This window comes from Neophocaena asiaeorientalis, unplaced genomic scaffold, assembly GCF_003031525.2.
Source record: "Neophocaena asiaeorientalis asiaeorientalis breed wild unplaced genomic scaffold, Neophocaena_asiaeorientalis_V1.1 scaffold356, whole genome shotgun sequence".
Taxonomy (NCBI): Eukaryota; Metazoa; Chordata; class Mammalia; order Artiodactyla; family Phocoenidae; genus Neophocaena; species Neophocaena asiaeorientalis.
Window position 1 is genome coordinate 439,668 of NW_020172269.1, and position 14,323 is coordinate 453,990.

The window sequence follows — 14,323 nt, forward strand, 5'->3', positions numbered from 1 at the left end:
TGTGCAATTGTGAAGGAAGGAGGCAGGCAGCTGCTTCTCCTGTCGGCGTTCACCCGCAGCGCCCGACAGCCCCAGAGCCTCTCCGAGGGGCACGTGACCCCCACCCAGACCCCACCCCACCTGGCGGCCCCGCAGACGCTGACCACTGCCCTCGAGCCTGAGCCTTCTCCGAACACGCCCGCGGGGTGGGGTGTCCAGGCCTCTCACCACCGACCTGTGGGCTTCACGGCTCCCTCAGCAGAGCCTGGATGGGAAATGTCACTTTGGGCCCAACCTGATGAACCACGAGAGCGGGAGGACGCTGCAGGCCCCTCCCCGAGAGTCTCGCTCAGGGCGTGAGAAGCAGCAGAGGAAAATGAGCCCCTTTTCAGCGTCAGGTGTGAGGCCCGGCAGCCGCCCCTGGACGTGCAGAGCCAGGCGCTTCGAGACCTCTTCAGGTGCGACCCCACTTCAGCCCAGAAGCTTAGAATCAGTGGCATGCTCAGTGAAAGGGAAAATTGTGCTTTCGGGCGAGCTTCAGGGTCTTGTTTGCTAACACGTCCTGTTCGGCTGTCTTCATTGCCATGCTTCTCAGGCTCCCCCAGATTCCTCCACCTTCTCTCCGAGCGCCTCATTCCCACACCCATGCCAGGTCCCTCATCTGAGACCACAGCCCAGCCCCAGGACCGCTGCCCTGGCCACGTCTGTGCCGATGGCCATCGCAGGCCCAACAGCGGGTGGGCGCTGAATCCCCGTAGAAGTGAGCAGCCCGTCTGAACCCGGAGGACCCCCGCACTCACCCAGGCAGGAAGGCCCTGCAGCCCAGCCCACGTGTGAAATGCACATTTGGTCCTGAGTGGAGCTGACTTGTCCCAGGCGTGGCTGACTGGCCAGGTGCGCTGGGCATGGATGGCTCCACAGCCAGGGCCAAGGGGTTACGTTCTGGGTGGCCCGTGAGAGCAGAGGGGCCAGGGTCACCGCCACATGGGGCCCGCTGGAAGCCAGAGGCTCACAGACCCCTGAGAACAGCTGATTTCCAGGCCCAGGGACCAGGCTTGAGGCCTGGGTTTCCTGCAAGAGAAGAGGAGGCTTCTGCCCATCCTTGTGGACCCCTGTCCACCTGGACTTCTGCTGTCACGACCTCTGTCTTCACAGACCCCCGTGTCCCTGACCTCAGGTGCCCCGGGCCCCGCCAAGCACCCCCCATGGAAATATGGGGACACTGGCTCGTGTCCACCCAGAGGACACATCCCAGGACCACGGGCAAGCCGGGCGGGGCAGTGGGAGCTGACAGCTGCCCCTCTGGGCGGAAGTGCTTGCAACAGGAAACTCCAACCAGGCCTGAGGGGCCCGTGCCGGTGGGCGAGGGTCTCGAAACGCCGCTCGGAGCCCCTCGCACCCTCCCTGGCACTCGCTCTGCCCGTGGTCATCGCTGTCCAGGGCTGCCCCACCGCACTGGCTGGCCGGGTGCCTGACTCCTTCCCATCCCCAGGGGTCAGCCTCAGTCCCGTGTCCTCGGGGACAGCTGTCCAGCGTCAGCCGCTTGAGGCCGGATGCAATCCCCCAGGCTGCCTCTGGCCAGGGAGGGCTGATTGCCAAGTCCAGCTGCCGTCTGGCTGGAGTCTTCACAGGCGGGCCTCAGTCTCTGTGTGCCGAGTCCTTCTCGGGATATGCCCGGCGGCAGCTGGAGTCTGGAGGCCAAGCCAGCCTGGGGGCAGGTAGAGCAGCCGGCTCCCCACACCTGGTTCTCTCTGCCCAGGCGCAAGGCTGGCTGTGGGCCGCTGTGGTCATCATGGCGGCTTGCTTCCGAGAGGCGCGGGTGTGCTGGGGCTGGAGGGACGGCGGCGGACGGTCACATGTTTCTTCTGCTGGAAGCGCTCACTGGACTCGGCCTGAGACCTGGGCAGGGGACGTCCAGTTACTCACCATGGATGCCGGGGTGACTTGGACCTCCCCAGCCTCTCCCCACAGCAGGGACATCCAAAGGAATCGTGGACTTCTGGGAGTCTCTGCCACGGGGCCCTGCCTTCCACGTCTGTCCACTCTGTCCCTAAAGTCTCGGCCCAGCGGCCGCCCTGGCGGGGGTGCCGCATGGGGGGTGGGTTTGCCTCCCGAGAGCCCTGGGGTAGGAGAGGACACAGCCCCGCACCCTGCCCCCCTTCAGCTCCAGCCCCGAGACGCGGCGGATTGATCACAATATGCAAATGGCCCATTTGAAAAATCAGCCACCAGGACCTTGGATTCATTATTCAAGACCTGAGCTGTGTGTGCAGAATTCCTAATGACCCACGAAATCAAGGATCAGGACGGTTGTTTCAGAGAAAAACCCCTGTTTGGGGGGACGAAGTGACCCCCAGGCCCTGGGCCCTCCGCCCCACACCCGGATCTCACTTCCCTTGGTCTCTTCTCAGGGACACAGGCTTTGCTGGGCCCCAGGGCCGAGCGGCCTGACAGGAGCCCAGATCCTGATTCGGGCGGCTGGTCGTCTGGACAAGTGGAGTTGCCTCTCCACATGGCAGACGGGCGTCAGCAGCCACCTGGCCGGCAGGGGCGCCACCCGTGAGCCCGACCCAGCGCCCAGTCCCAGGTGGGGCTGCCTGCCCACTGCCCCGCCTGCACCCAGCGCAGCCTGGAACCCAGGGTGCCTCACGGTGACCTGTGTGCCTGACAGTGACATGTCCGCCCGACGGTACCGCTCCGCCCCTCACGGGCGTTATACAGCCCAGGGCCCATGGTCTCTGCAGATTTCACCCGAGGGAGGAACACGGCTTTGTGAGGCGAACGGTGAGAGCAGGTGGACAGGTGAGCCGGTTCCCCCGAAGGAGCCGCCTCCAGGCTCAGCCCTGTCCGGGCCCCAGGGCTCAGTCCGGGCCTGTAGGTGAGTGGCAGCTGCCCCAGGGTCAGAGGGGCGCTGCGGGCGAGGCGGGCAGACGGCACCGGGCTCTCTTCTCTCCCCTTTTCCTCAGACCCTGAAGTAGGGGTCCCTGCGGGGAGCAAGCAACTCCCTCCCCAAATTCCTCCTCTGCCCAGAGCCCCTCCAGGGCTGCACACCTGGGCTCAGGGGCCGGGCCCCAAATTCATTTACAGGGTCACAGAAGCGTGGGGATGTGTCACATCTCGCCCAGGGCCCCCACCCCACCTTTCTCCCAAGTCCCGAGCTTGGAAGGCACGGCAGAATCCCTCTGTCTCCTCCTGACACCCCCAGGCCGTCAGGCCGGACAGGGAGCAGCGGCCGGCACTCAGGCCCCCTCTCCACACAGCGCTCGATGAGCTGCAGGCTCCGGCCTCGTGCTGGGCCTCCAACAGGATGCACTTGTCCGCGACATCACGGTGCTGGTGGTGTCCACCTAGCCGCTCCGAGCTGCAGGACACACAGCCAACAGGAAATCGTGCTGTGAGGGGCCACACGTGTGCACTGCGGTGGCCCCACCTGGAGGCGTCACCGGGAGAGGCTGGGAGCAGATGTGAGGGCATGACTGGAGGGACACGGGGCATTGGAGGCTCGCGGGATGCCCTTGGTCTGCCCAGCCCCCCGGGGTTGCATGCAAACATTGCTGAAGGTCCAGGAGTGGTTGCCCAGGAGGATGGCTTGAGGGCCAGTCCACCAGACCCCTGCCCCAGGGCCCGGCCTCCTGATCACGCCGGGGCCGTGGTGGAGGTTCATTGGTCTCAGTCAAGGCTGTCCAGCTCCAGCCTCAGTCCGCGAGGCCCCCCCTGTGGGGGTGCGCGTGAAGCCCCCGCAGGAGTCCTGGCTCCCGGCGGCAGACAGGAGGGGCGGTTAGTTCACACGTGGGTAGGGGCGTGGCTTCGGGTCCGAGCTGGAGCCGCTGGGAGCCCGGGTGGGGTGGGGACCGCTCCAGCTCCCAGGGCTCCGGGGAGAAGTTTTCAGAGTGGAGGCACCTCGCACTTGCGGGGCTGGCCCGAGGCCTCTCCTCACCTCGATTTAAGGAACTGTTTTCACTTAATGCAACTGTGCTTGAAAACCAAGCAGAGCACGCGGACGGCACAGGGACGCGGCTGGAAGCCAGCCGGGAAGAGACCTTTTCTCTTAATTTCCCAGGGCTGCCCTAGCCAATCACCAGTCCGGGGCTTAAGGCAACAGAAATCACTCTCTCACCGCAGCAAAGGCCGAGGCCCGAGTCACGTGCTCTGCCGTTAGAGGTGGTGCAGGCCCAGGCCTCTGGGACACCGCGTCAGGGCTGACCTCCAGGGTTTTCTGAGAGGAGAAGTCAGGGGCAGCTCACGGCAGCCGAGGTGCGAGAGCACGTGCCACTCTTACATGGGTTCCGTTCCTCTCATGTCTGCCTCCAGGTAATGTTCTTTTAAGGTTAATACCACATTGTAATTAACGTGAATGCTGAAAATTCTATTAGAACTTACGTTCATACCAATCAAAGGGCTTTATCACACTCTTCCTGGGGTCCAGCCCCGGGAGGCTTGGAGGAGGCCTGAGGCACCGTCCACTGGGCCGTCAGAGTCCGCTGAACTTAAAGCCTGAGACCCAGACGTGCAGTGACCTGCTTTTCACACCTTCTGGGCCTTGGCAGGACCCCTGGTTGGGCAGATACGTGTAGCGGGGCCCGACTCCATCCCCATCATCCGGCATGATCATCCTTGAATAAGCGGGAAGGATCTCTTCCAGACAAGGCCGTGCCTGGGGAGCCGGGCTCTGCCGCCCCATTAGCTGTCACCTCCCCAGAACTCCAGAGGGCCTGGCAAGCCAGGGGCTCAAACCCAGTGGGTGAATAAATGAAAAGGCCTCTGGGACACCCCTGGGAGAGACTTAGTTAGAGAGCAGCGCTCCTGACACCTCGTAATTGCCAACCAGAGTCGGGGGCAATCACTTCTCTTTACCCTGAAGAGAGGAAAGACAGCTGACAAGATGTTTAGAGCCACCTTCTAATTGCCCCTCAAACGGCTTTTGTAGACCCAGTCATTCCATGGAAGACACTTAGTCTAAGTTAATGTGATTCCTAAGTTAATGTGATTCAACCCCAAGTTGTTGGGGTTAAATTTACACGGAAACAATCGATTCCTGACTCCCGCGGAGGGTGGGACTCCAGGCACCGCAGCCTCGCCAAGTACCGCGGTGTCCTGAAGCGCATCCTCGCATCTACTGCCAGGCTTCCTCAGGCGCTCTCGGCACCCTCTGGACCAGGCTGAGCCTGTGTGGGGACCTGGGGCAGACTCCACACTCCTAGGTCGTTGGGACAGCAGGGAGCGGTGAAGGGCCCCCAGCTCGGGAAGCACGGGCCTCTGTCTGAAATACCAGAGTGGGCCTCGCCCTCCCCGTGAGCGGCTGGGCTCGGTGTTTCCCGGCGTGAGACGCTCATCATATCTTCACTGTTTATTTGGGGCTTATTTTGGCTCTGAGCACTTGAGATATTTCCTGGGCAAAGAAAATTCTCCTCTTAGTTCAAGTTACTCTGATTATTTTCTGCTTACTTTCCCAATTTGGGAATGGGGTGTGCAGATGAAATTCGACAGTGTAGCAGCATCGTTTTATACTAAATATAAATTTAAAGTGTTATACATTGGCAGAAACGGAAAGTTTATCATAAAAGGCATTCCTAAAATACTTTGAAACTGCATTTACTTGAGACTAAGTTGATTAAAGATTCATTAGCTTTATTTGCGACTCTTAAATTTTAAAGCTCCCCTAGACGGGGTGCAAGAGTTTCCTTTCCTCATTGCCGTACTTTTTAAACATTAATGAGTTCCTTTTTTTTTTTCTTCAAGATTTTTTTGATGTGGACCATTTTTAAAGTCTTTATTGATTTTGTTACAATATTGCTTCTGTTCCATGTTTAGGTTTTTGGCCACAAGGCATGTGGGATCTTAGCTCCTTAACCAGGGATCGAACCCACAACCCCTGCATTGGAAGGCAAAACCCTAACCACTGGACCACCAGGGAAGTCCCTAATGTGTTTCTTAAAACAATAAGTTCTCTCTACAAAACAAAAATGTGTTTAGTCTGTTAAAAATTGACATCCTAAGTAATTTGTAAAGCCTCCTCTTGGACGTTGGTGGGCCGTCCTTCCTCGCAGACTTCTAAGTGTGTTGAATTAACATGTTCACCACCAATTGACTGGCTGCCACGGAGCTCCCAGGAATATCTGACAGCTGTTTACGGTCTGTGCATCTCTTTTACAAACATCAGCATCTCATTTGAGCTAAAAAAACAACCCCTGAGCAGGGGAAAGCAGGCGTTAGGCATCGCCTCCCCTGTGGAGGAGGAAGGAGGCTGGGCTGTCCAGGGCACAGCGTGGTGAGGGGACGACCCCCATCCCGCCTGCCCCGCCCCTGCAACCCCGGGGGACACAGCCCCAGCCCCAGGCCCTACCCCCGGATGCACGCCTGCCCCCGGCGTTTTACCCACAGGCCATTTGCTCTGCTTTTACTTGACTGTCTCCTTCCACTGGATTTTTCTCTGTAATGACTTCATTGTTTTTGTAAAGTATGATATGTTCCTTATTAAGAAAAATTCAAACTACACAGAAAACCACCAAGAAAGTAAAAAACCTACCCCCGAATCCAACCACTCAGCGCAGATACCCCTTTGCACATATTTATAACTAGAAAGACAGAAATCATTTTTGAAAATTGGGATAATACATATGTGGTATTTTAATAAAACATACCCAATTAATTTTACTTGAAATTAACCAAAGAAAGGTCGGTCGAAGTGAACCTGAGGGACCAGAGCATCAGATAAAAGTTGCTCTCCTGTCAGAGATGTTTCTCAGGTCCCCGGGAGCCCCGACCTCACTCCAGGCTGCGCACGGGAGCCCCTGGAGCCTCGGGCACCGCTGGCGCTCTGGCTGCGGCTGCAGAGCCTCGCTGACTTGGCCTGAGGGGCACTTGGTGTCCAGACGCTTTAAAAGTTCCGTTGCGTGATTTTAACGAGAAGCCAAGGCTGAGACCAACTGCTCCGAAGAAAAGATATTGTGAGTGTTCAGTGGCTGATGTGGTTGCCCTTTAACAAATCCCCGTGTTCGCACTTGGCGCAAGTTCTGATGGCCACGCCCGGCGATGCTTCCTGGTGCCTCTGGCCCTCGCCCTTGGCTTATGTGTTACTATTACTGCTTTACTTGCAAGGCGCCCAGTATCGGCATCGCGTCCTCCTAATAAATCCCCTGTTGAAGGGGACACGGGGCAGGGATGCACTGCCGACTTGTCTTGGGATTTCTCCACCACCGCGCCCTTCAGCCCCATCCGGGTCATCAGGCAGAGTGTTCGGGTGTGACCCTTGGGCCCCTCCACTGTGAGAACCCACCAGCATCGTGGCCCCTCTGTTGGACGCTCAGCCTGGTCACACCCTCCTCCCTCCGCTCGGCCCCGAGTTCTCCTGTGGGCAGGGCGGGCAGTATGGCCAGATTTCCTCTCCCTTCACGCCGCTGATTTTTCAGCTAAGATGTTCAAATGACTCTGTCCCTATTCTGAACCCTGAAGCCTCGCTGGGCCGCAGCTCGGTTGATGGTTCACCTGGGATTTGAGGACAGTCGTTGTCACCTGTGGTCTGGGTGTTTTCTCTCCGTTTGCTGCCCCTCTTCCTGGGAACTACTTCTGGGCCTCCTGCTTCCACTCTGACCAAGAGTTGTGTCCACCCGGCCTCTGCCGGCCTTCTCCCCTCCCAGCCCTCTTTTGTGGCCGTTGTCTCCTTATGTGGCTCCAGCCGCTGCCCTGAGTCCTCGCCGGCTTCCACGTGGGGAAGGCCGTTAGCCGAGGGGCTGGGAGGACCCCGTGGCCCCTCGGCCTTCTTGGCGATGACCCCTTTCCGCACTGGCCGCTTCTTTCCTCCCCAGCAAGGCCGTTCAGGATCTCACCCTGATCTCACCTGCGCCCCCCCAGTTGACGGGTTTGCCGTCAAGCGCCCGAGGCTCCTTTGGCCCCTCTGGGTGTGGACCCCTCCTCCTCCAGGGCCTGTCAAGACCCTCGAGGCCAACTTCCGATCAACGGAGTGGGTCCCTGCCATTGGGGCACGCAGTCTGGTGTGGACACACCAGCGTCCAGCCTGGGTCCAGGCAGCTGAGGTCCTGACCTTTCAAGTTTCCCCCCGTGTCGGGTGTGGTCGCAGCTCTGAGGCCAGGGCACTGATCCCACGCAACTGGAGACAATTCTTTTAGCTGTTTTGTAGTTTCCAGTGAGTGACTGGTGCCCCCCAGTTCCGGGGCCTCCCCCAGCCTCATTTAGCGATGTGGGCAATGTGGCTTCTGCGGGACAGATGTGCTGGGCTGTCAGTCCAGTGTGCGCAGGCCCCACTGGGGAAGGGAACACCTTCTCCCTCCACACGTACGTGGACAGAGACGAACATTGGGAATCATTTATTCCAGTTTCAGCGACACTCTCTAGAAGCCGCTTCTACAAATTAGCAAGATGGATTAAGTCTCAGGGTGCAAATCCTATTAGCCGGAGATGACAGTAAAAGGAGATGCAGGTGTGTGTATGTGTAACAGTACGTTCACGCACATGTGTACTTTTCAGCTGTTTCTTGACCATGGCACCACGGCCGGATGAGGCTGCTAGCCACCCTCCAGGGCCGCATTTCTGGGCAGACCGGGCTTGTGCCCCCTAGCCGCCCACACCTGGGTCCTGGGGGTTGTCGCAGGTGGTGATGGCGGGGTCATGCGGCCTCCCTCAGGGTCAAGTCTAAGGCAGAGAAGGCCTGAGCGGGGGTCCACGTTCCAGGCCCCCAGACCGCGCCCGCCGCGGAAGAGGAGGCTTCCTTGGGGTGTAGGGAAACACCACTTGCCCCCAGGGAGGACGTGTCCCTTCCCTCCCCTGGTCCCCGAGCCCAGGCTGGGCTCAGGGCCCACGGTGACCGGCCGCTCTCCTCCCGCCAGAGTGACTATGAGGTCACAGGAGGGAGCAGGCCTGAGACACAGAGGCTGCGCCGGGGGCCTGGCCTTTCAGCTGGAAGCTTGAGGAGAGGAGCCCCTCCCCACAGCCGCAGGGCCGCTCTGCTCCCTCCCCCGTAGCTGCAGCCTTGGGCAAGGAGCGCCTTCCGCAGGGGTTCTGGGGTCTGGGGAGCACCCCCCCCCTGAGCAGAGAGGGGTGGGCAGTGAATGAGCGAAGGCCGGTCCCCAAGACTATGGGTGGGGCACTCGCACCCCCTGTGCCCCCACCTGCCACTGCTGGGGACACGGTTGCTGCTCAGACTGAGCGGGGCCCACCTCACCCCTAAAGGCATCCCCACCGCGGGCACGGCGGGGTCTGTGTGATGGGACGCGGCTCGTCAGCAGTTCACCAACGGGCGATCGAACTGCTTTGATGAGGTGCTGGCATCTCAAGAACAGCCCCTGCGAAGACACACCCGAGACGCAGCTGAGGGAGCTGAGTCCTTGGGGTCCTGCCAGCCCCACACGGGAGGCGGCCCGGCACCGGCTAAAGCCGCTTTGAAGGGTCTGGACCAGAACTATCCCCCCTCGCTGAGCCCGCGGGCCAGAGCTGAACAGAGGCTGCAGGCCAGCGCCAGGCGCCCGCGGAGAGCGGTCCTGAGCTGAGGGCAGGCCCCGCGCTCCGCCTTCCAGCCAGACACAACCCAGCGATCCCTCCGCAGCAACGGCTACGGCTCCCGCCACGTCTGTGAGGACGGTGACTTTTCCACCACCTGAGCCGGATTCACGCGTCCGCCTTGTGTGCAGAGCAGGACACGCCGTCTGGGGCCGCGAGCCGGCGGGTGGGCCCTGGGCTTGGGTCACCGGGCACCCAGCGAGGTGGGTGCTGGTCTGTACAGCTCGGTTCAGCCCAGAACCTTCTGGGGAGCGGACAGGCAGTGAGGGCCTGCGTCGTCTGCAGGCACAGGGACGGCCGCTTTGTGTCTGCCGAGCCCGTGGACCCCCGTAGACGCCAGGCTTCCACCGCCTCGAAAGGTAACGTTTGGCGAGGTGGTGAGGCCCAGCCCCTTGCTCTGACCCCTGCCCTGGCTACACGGCAGGACCCCCGGAAGACGTTTTGAGGTGTACTTCCCTTCACTGAAAAACCGGTGCTGGCCGGGTGCTGGCGCGAGGGCACTTCCTGGGGTGGGACCTGTGCACCGAGGTGGCCAAGCTGTGCACACGTCCAGTGCCCTCCGCGGGCCAGCTCCCGCCGCTGCCAGCCCTCCCAGGGGCTGGCCAACCTCAACCGCCCTTGAGCCTTCCCTCCTGTCCCACGGTTTGAAATGACACCTTTTCTTATTCTAAATCCTACAACATCTCTGGCCTCATTTCTGCCCCCTTCTGCCCTCCTCCATCCATCTGTCCATTCAGGAGCCAAGGGCCAGGCAAGAATGCCCCTGCCGACGGCAGCTGACCGGGTGGTGGGCGCGGGGGAGAGGTGGGGACAGTGGCAAAGGCATCGGCCTGACAGGCAGCCTCACCTGGGCTTCAGCTGACCGCTGCCAAGGGGCCCCAGCGCTCCAGAGGAGAGAGCCACTCGTTTCTGAGCCAGAAATTTGGAACCACGTGTGAAATCTGATTTCTAGTCATCAGAAGAGGCCGATTCGATTAGCGTTTTGTTTCTTTGGGTCACCACGTCGTTGGGTGGTATGGCCTCAGGTTTGCTTCCTCTGAAGAATTGGTGATTCCAAGTTCCTAGAGGGGGAGCCAGACCCTACGCTGGGGGCCATAAAGCAGGACGTGGACTCTCCTCTCCTGGCAGTCAAAGGGTGACCCTTCGGCCCGGCCGCACCCCAGAAGCCCACGGGGATGAGGGGACCCTCTGAAGGGCCCACCCACCCAATTCACGAAAGGCGTGCTTCCTTTCTTTGAGACTTATCGACATTTCTGGAACATTCTACGGCCCACTAGCCCCAATAGCCAATAACCCTCCTATCCTGTCTGTCACCCCATCAGTCCCCCTTCCCCTCCCCCCAGCAAGGCTCCCATGTTTCCTGCACCTGAGTTTTCCAGCCACCAGATGCCCAGTGACCCAGCCTCTGGTCCACGGGTTCAGGTGGAGTTGGGCTGGGGTGTTGACTGGTCCCCAGTGGTCCAGACATTTGGGGCCCAAGAAGTCTGAGTCCCTCTGCTGGCCTCCTCTGATCTGAGGTGGGGCCCTAGGGCAGCCCCCTCCTTCCTAGACAGTGAGAGCTCTCCAGCCTCTCTGGCCTCATAGGACGGGCTCAGCTGACTCCATCGGGACAATCAGGGCAGAGCCCGGCCATCCGAGGCAGCGGGTCTCCAGTGGGAGGTGTTTTCCTGGGTCCCTGCGACGCCTTTGAGACCACATCACGCCTGCATCCCGCTGTCTCCCGCCCCCTTGGGCAGCCCCAAGCTCCAAACAGACCAGCTCAGGAGGGCTGGTCCCCGGTGCCCCTACCCACCCTGGCTCCAGGGCTTCCTGCAGGCTGGGCTGGGGGCTGGACGACAGCCCGCAGCGGACGCCTGGGGGAGGAGTGGAGTGTCCACGTGTCCCCCATTCCAGGGCAGGGGGCTGTGTTCTGGGCAGAGCGAAAAGCACGGGCCTGGGTGGTATGGCCAGCGTGGGTGGGCAGGATGGCGGGGCAGTGGGCCAGCAACCGGAGGGTGGAGTGCGGGCCGATGAGCCTGCGTGGGGGGCACGGTCCAGCTCTCTCTCGTCTGAGCCCTGAACTCTGAGTTCGCGCTGGTAGAGCCATCTCAGGGGAGGGCAGACCTGGGTCTCTGCAGCTCACGAGTCCCTGCATTCCCAGGAAGGACATGAAGGAGAAAGATGACCCTCATCCCCACCATCTACAAGAACCCTCCCCGGTGAGGAAAGCTGATGAGATGTTTACACACAGGGGCCACACCTCAGCACCCAGGAGCCCAGGCAGGTCAGCAGAAGAAGTGTGGGTGTGAGAGGGACACTGACCTGTTAGATGTCCGGCCATTTAATTAGAGCCGCCCCTGGGCCAGCCGGGCCTCACCTCTCCCAGCCCCACGCTCCGCACCTGGCCGCCTTAGGGCCTCTCGATCTGCCCCCCATCTGCCAGGACAGCGGACCTCAGGGTCCCCGACTGCGGACATGTCCTCAAAGGCGGCTTCTTGGATGAGGGCCCAGCCGGGGCGAGGTCTCATGGTCCTGATGCAGGGCCTTCAGATGCCAGAGGAGCAGCGGGCTTTCCATAGGTGCCTCGGGATGAAGCGGAGTGGCCTGCAAGGCAGGATCAGTAACGAGGGATGTGTCCTCCTCTCCATTTGATCATCACACAGTGACAGCACGTCCTTGGATTTTGTTAGAACCTGCAGGATTTTAACAAACCTTTTGGTGTTAAAGCAAAGGAGGTGTCATCACCAGGTCCGGCTTCGGTGCCGGGGCTCCTAGGGTTTCTGTGCGGATGTATTGTGCTGCTCTCTCGACGCCGGCTTGGGTGATGGACTTCTAAAGTTTTATTTTTAACCAGAACATCCAGCCCCTGAGACTGGGGGCTGGGCAAGGAGCAGGTCCCACCCAAGGAGACGTGCTGGTGTTGAAACTGCGGGTTCCAAAGTCTGGTCTCCGGCTGACGTTGCGAGTGTCTCCTGACCTGCCCGTCGCTGGAGCTGTGTCTGGGGAGGGTGCGATTTCCACGGCAACCCCTTACAGACGCCCCAGGACTGAGGCGTGGGCAGTGGGGCTTCTGATCCGTGGGACGGCCATCTGTGGGGCTGACAGCGGCCTTGGAGGATGCTCACGGGTCCTGGAACAGGAAGTGGGATGCTGGAAGCTGTGGGCATGGCGCTGTGCTGGGCGGCGGCGGGGGGGGGGATCTCCAAAATCCGTGTGAAAACCCAAACCACAGGCCTGGCCGAACCTTAACACAGGCGGCTGTGACCCCGCGTTCCCCGAGAGGCGATGGGCACCCCCCCACCGTGCACCTCCCCTGCGCACTGTCGGGTTCTGACAGCTCAGGACCAGGTGAGTGGCCAGTGGTTTGGCTGGTTTGCGGCCTGTGGGTCAGAGCCAAGGGGAGGCTGCAGTCAGACTCGAGAGCGGCCTCTGCGTCTGTGCGCGTGACCCGGCACAGGCCACGTGGCACCCAGTTCAGTATTTTCACTGCAGAAAAAAGGCAAGGCCAGTCTGCGGGTCCATCCGACTCTCTCATGTTTTATTTAGGAAGCTTAAGTATTCACCCGGCCTGGGCCTCCCGCGAAGGGGGCTGTGCACAGCCCGTTGCATCCATATGAGGGGCTGGAGCTCCAGCCTGGACGCCGCCCGCCTGGCGCTCAGGTGCCTGCGCCCCCTCCTGACTCAGCAGCTACTTTGCGGAAACACACGCCCTCTGGACGGCCAGTGAAACTCTTGCCCTCCCCCAGCCTGCTTGTCCTTTTGAGCGAGCCCAGGACCAGTCCTACAAGGAGCCTCGGGGTGGTGGGTGGGTGCCTGTGAGGGCCGGGCCCCTGCTGATGTGAAGGGGCTGGTGGGCAGCCCTGGGAGCCTGCTGTGGGCCGTGGGGCTCTCACCAAGGGGGATGAAGAGGTGCCCCACAGCCCCCATGCCCCGTGGCGTGTCCTGGGCACTGGGGACCCATGCACTGGGGACGTGACCCGACAGAGGGGTGCCCCTCGGGGGCCAAGCGCTTCTCCCATCCCGACCCCCCACCACCCAGCAAAGGGCCGGACAGGCCGGCCACCATCATGTTCCTACGGGACACGGGGCAATCTGGGCCGCCTCGTTGAGTGGGTCTCACTTGACGCATCCTCCTTTTCTCAAGGTTAATGATCATTCAGAGCTGTCTTATTCTAGGAGACGCGCCCTGTGTTACTCAGATCACACTGGAGAGCACAGTGTCTTCAAGAAATTCAAGGGCAGCTTCAAAGAAACCAGATGGTCGCCTAGAACATTTAATGAACTCTTCATAGCTTGCCTATCGCCGCTCTGAATTTTATAGGAACGAGAAGGTGGTCCTCAGCCCGGCTGGACTGGGGGTGTGTCAGGCCGTCCTCCTGGGACCTTCACACCTGAGCCTTGCTGGGGTGGTGCAGGGCCAAGCCCACACCGAGTGTCCCTCGGGGGATCTTCCCAGCAGGAAGCGTCCAGGTGGAAGTACTTCACAGACACAGACCGGACGTCCTGGCCGCCCACCAGCGACGGTGGCAGAGGAAGTCGCGGTGGCTGTAAGTGGGTCCTGGGGGCTCCAGCCTGACTGTCGTCACACACACGGAATCCGCACACAAGGTGCCGACACCCGAGGAGCAACGGGCGCTTCAGAAGCAGCCCCAGCCTGGGCTGGGCCAGGAGCCGTCCCCCGATACTGTGGTCAGAGCCGCGGCTGAAGGCCGCTGAGAGGCAGGACAGGCTTTACGTGATGGTTCGCGCTCCCTGGAGACAAAGGAGCCTATTTAGAGCTTTCAGAGACAATGTGTTCAATTGGTGGAGAAAAAAGTTTAAAAACAACGAGGCTGGGGCTTCCCTGGTGGCA

At 60.7% G+C, this 14,323-nt stretch overlaps 1 long non-coding RNA gene across 2 annotated transcripts; it reads right to left on the reverse strand.

Annotated features, from left to right (window-relative positions):
* Nucleotides 1–8,288: 8,288 nt before the first annotated feature.
* Nucleotides 8,289–12,289, reverse strand: LOC112411056 (uncharacterized). 2 transcript variants are annotated; one of them, XR_003005551.1, is made up of 4 exons: nt 12,184–12,289; nt 11,794–12,075; nt 10,340–10,553; nt 8,289–9,278 (listed from the first exon to the last, which is right to left on the reverse strand). It is a non-coding gene; the product is annotated as an uncharacterized LOC112411056 (long non-coding RNA). The 2 variants fall into 2 exon arrangements; XR_003005552.1 differs by lacking the exon at nt 10,340–10,553.
* Nucleotides 12,290–14,323: the final 2,034 nt, after the last annotated feature.